This window comes from Lonchura striata, chromosome 26 (genome assembly GCF_046129695.1).
Source record: "Lonchura striata isolate bLonStr1 chromosome 26, bLonStr1.mat, whole genome shotgun sequence".
Taxonomy (NCBI): domain Eukaryota; kingdom Metazoa; phylum Chordata; class Aves; order Passeriformes; family Estrildidae; genus Lonchura; species Lonchura striata.
In genome coordinates, this window is record NC_134628.1 from 1,142,060 (window position 1) to 1,146,586 (window position 4,527).

Here is a 4,527-nt window from a genome sequence, read left to right on the forward strand (position 1 = left end):
GGGTGCGTGTGAGGGGAGGGATGCGTGTGTGAGGGGAACGGCCGCGGGAGCGCGCCGCGCATGCGCCTGCACCGGGCGGGAATGGCGCGGAGGGAGCGAGCGGGGTTTGTGTGGTAGGTGTGTGTGTGTGTGTGTGTGTGTGTGTCTGTGTCTGTGTGTGTCTGTGTGTGTGTATGTTTGTGTGTGAGTGTGTCTCTGTGTGTATCTCCGTGTGTGAGGGGGAATCGCCGCGGGAGCGCTCCGCGCATGCGCCGGGCGCCACCCGCGCCCCCCTCAGGAATGGCGCGGGGCCGGTGGCGGGGTTGGAATCGGGGTGATGGAGACTGGGAATGGTGGATGTGGAGAGTAACTCATCCAGCCCTTCGTGGAGACAGGGAATGATGGAGACTGGGAATGGTGGATGTGGGGAGAGAGTAACTCATCCCATCCGTTGTGGAGGCAGGGAGTGGTGGATGTGAGGAGGGAGTAACTCATCCAGTCCGTCATGGAAGCAGGGAATGGAGGCAGGGAATGATGGAGGCATGGACTTGTGGATGTGGAGAAAGCAACTCATCCAGTCTGTCATGGAAGTGGGGAATGATGGAGACAGGGAATGGTGGATGTGAAGAGAGTAACTCATCCAGTCCTTTGTGGAACCGGCGGCATGGAGGCAGGGAATTGTGGATATGGGGAGAGAGTAACTCATCCAGTCCGTCTTGGAAGTGGGGAACGATGGAGGCAAGGAATGGTGGATGTGGGGAGAGTAACTCATCCAGTCTGTCCTGGAACCAGTGGCGTGGAGGCAGGGAATCATGGATGTGAGGAGAGAGTAATTCATCGATTCCATTGTGGAAGTGGGGAACGATGGAGGCAGGGAATGGTGGATGTGGAGAAAGTAACTCATCCAGTCCTTCGTGGAATTAGAGGTGATGGAGGCAGGGAATCATGGATGTGAGGAGAGAGTAACTCATCCAGTCCCTCATGGAAGTGGGGCATGATGGAGACAGGGAATGTTGGATGTGGGGACAGAGTAACTCATCCATTTTACCTGTGATCCTGCTTCTAATGTGCCCACTGCCTTTGTGCTTCCTATACGTAATGCCACTGTTTATGTGACCCACCCCATCATCGCACTAGAATTAAATCATAAGAAAACCCCTCAGAGCATAGAGTGTGGGCACGAAAGCTGAATGAAAAGTGGCAAACAGCAAACTTAGAATCCTGTGTTGCTAAGGAGCAACTAGGATTCCTTTGTGAAGGCAATAACATTAATGCTCAAGATGCGTGTCTCGGCACTGAACAAAGTATTTGCCACTTTGAAATCCATCCAGTCACTCCCGTCGTGGGAGCAGGGGGTGATGGAGGCAGGGAATGGTGGATGTGAGGAGAGTAACTCCAAGTTTTGTATTAATTCCCTTAAGTAGTGTGCTAAATACAGTTTTAGGTTCCCAACATAATGTTAAAATAGAGACTATGTATGTGGGGGAAGGTTTTTTTTTTTTTTTAGGAATGAGATACTCGCTTTGAGGAACACCTAAATCTTCCAAAGAAAAGGAATTTATGAGTTTTGTATCAGAAGAAGCGAATTTCTTCAGGCCTTGCTCAGACTCCAAGACACCGTGGGGATTAATGGAATTAGTTGACATACAACAGTTTCTTGTTTTAAATAGAATGTATACATAACCATGAGGGATATATGAATATGCAACAGGCTGTTGCTTTTAAGGTTATTCCTTTGTTCACAAGGGATGCTTTTTGTGACTTAAGTGTCCAAGAACATCCAGACATCCGTAATTCTTTGCTTTTTATTGTCTTGCAATTGTCCTAACTCTAAACTTTATTGCTCTAATTGTATTACTATTTTTATAACCATTTCATTATTATTAAACTTAAAATTTGAAAAACCAAGTGATTGGCGTTTTTCACAATTATCAGAGTTTATGTGACTCCGGTTATGACTTTGCAGAGCCATTAAAGCCAGCGAAGAGGCACTGAGCAGCTTCTCTGGGTATTTTGAGGGACAAAGGTTTGCTGGTTCCTTTTTTCTCACCCTCACTTTTGCCCCTTCGTGGATTATTCAGCCGGGAATGCCGTGCTCCAGCCGGGAGCGCCGTTCTCCAGCTGGGATCGCCGTGCCCCAGCTGGTGTTTCCCCGTGTGTTCTTGACCACGGAACCGGTTCCTCGATCCTGATCCTCGATTCCCAATCCTGATCCTGATCCCCAGTCTGCGATCCTGGTTCCCGGTCCCCGATCCTGATCCCAGTCCCCGATTCCCGATCCCGGCCTCCGGTCCCGATCCTGGTCCCCGATCCCAACCCTAGTCCACGTTTCTGATCCTGGTCCCCGGTCCCCGTGCCAATCCCGGTCCCCCATCCCAGTCCTGATCCTGATACTTGGTCCCTGGTCCTGATCCTGGTGCCCGGTCCCCGTCCCAATCCCGGTCACTGATTCCCGATCCCGGTCCCTGATTCCCGATCCTGGTCCCCGATCCCAGTCCCGATCCTGATCCTCGGTCCCTGATCCCGATCCCCGGTTTCCGATCCTGGTCCTCAGTCCCCGTCCCAGTCCCGGTCCCCAATCCTGATCCTGGTTCCCGGTCCCGATCCCAATCCCCATCCTGGTCCTTGGTCCCCGGTCCCGATCCCGGTCCGCATCCCCGATCCCGATTGCCGATCCCGGTCCTTGGTCCCCGATCCCGGATCCCAATCCCGCTCCCGGATCCCGATCTGTCCCTGATTCCCGATCCCAGTCCCCGTTCCCGGTCCTTGGTCCCCGGTCCCGATTCCCGGTCTCCGATTCCCGCTCCCGAGCCCCGTTCCCGGTCCTTGGTCCCCGGTCCCGGATCCCGGTCTCCGATTCCCGCTTCCGGTCCCCGATCCCGAGCCCCGTTCCCGGTCCTTGGTCCCCGGTCCCCGATCCCGAGCCCCGTTCCCGGTCCTTGGTCCCCGGTCCCGGTCCCGGTCACCGATCCCGGTCCCGATTCCCGCTCCCGGTCCCCGATTCCCGCTCCCGGTCCCCGATCCCGAGCCCCGTTCCCGGTCCTTGGTCCCCGGTCCCCGATTCCCGCTCCCAGTCCCCGATCCCGAGCCCCGTTCCCGGTCCCCGGTCCCCGATCCCGAGCCCCGTTCCCGCTCCCGGTCCCCGATCCCGAGCCCCGTTCCCGGTCCTTGGTCCCCGGTCCCCGATTCCCGCTCCCGGTCCCCGATCCCGATTCCCGCTCCCGGTCCCCGATCCCGAGCCCCGTTCCCGGTCCTTGGTCCCCGATCCCGGTCCCGATTCCCGCTCCCGGTCCCCGGTCCCGGTACCCGATTCCCGCTCCCGGCCCTTGGTCCCCGGTCGTGCTCCCGATTCCCGCTCCCAGTCCCTGTTCCCGGTCCCGATTCCCGGTCTCCGATTCCCGCTCCCGAGCCCCGTTCCCGGTCCTTGGTCCCCGGTCCCGGATCCCGGTCTCCGATTCCCGCTTCCGGTCCCCGATCCCGAGCCCCGTTCCCGGTCCTTGGTCCCCGGTCCCCGATCCCGAGCCCCGTTCCCGGTCCTTGGTCCCCGGTCCCGGTCCCGGTCACCGATCCCGGTCCCGATTCCCGCTCCCGGTCCCCGATTCCCGCTCCCGGTCCCCGATCCCGAGCCCCGTTCCCGGTCCTTGGTCCCCGGTCCCCGATTCCCGCTCCCAGTCCCCGATCCCGAGCCCCGTTCCCGGTCCCCGGTCCCCGATCCCGAGCCCCGTTCCCGCTCCCGGTCCCCGATCCCGAGCCCCGTTCCCGGTCCTTGGTCCCCGGTCCCCGATTCCCGCTCCCGGTCCCCGATCCCGATTCCCGCTCCCGGTCCCCGATCCCGAGCCCCGTTCCCGGTCCTTGGTCCCCGATCCCGGTCCCGATTCCCGCTCCCGGTCCCCGATCCCGGTCCCGATTCCCGCTCCCGCTCCCGCCGCGGGCTCGGGGCAGCGGAAGCCGCGGGAACCCCCGGGCGGGCCGAACCACTGAGCGCGGTGGGGAGGAGCGGGCTGTACCACTGCGCTAGCGGGGGGGGAGAGATGCTGGCGTGGAAGGCTCCGTGTGCACGTGCGGCCAGAGGGCCGGTCCAAGTGCGGGGGGGGCCGGGACGTACCAAGCGTGACTGGGGACGGTCAGGGCGAGCCGCCCTCGGGCTATACCAATGCCCAACGGGGGGGAGAGGCCTGTACCACAGGATATAACGGGGGATGGAAGGAGCCGTTCTCCGCTACACGGAGAGGGGCCACCTCCCTCTGGAGCGGGTTGCTCAAGGCATTACCTAACCCGGCTTCGAACAATTCCAAGCTCGGGGCATTCCACAACTGCGCCAGCGCCTCGCCGCGCTCACAGGGAAGAATTTCCTCCTCACACCGAACCTCTGTAGCTCCCTGTCTCGTCAGTGCAGTTCGTGACGGGAGCTTTCCCGGGAGGCCACGCCAGACACTGAAAAGCGCTACGAGCTCCGTTCCCGGCTCTTTCCCCCCGCACGCCTGGAATGGACGCGCCCAGCGCGCTGCCCCGAGGCGGGGGCCGGTGTGGGCGGACCGTACCACCGCG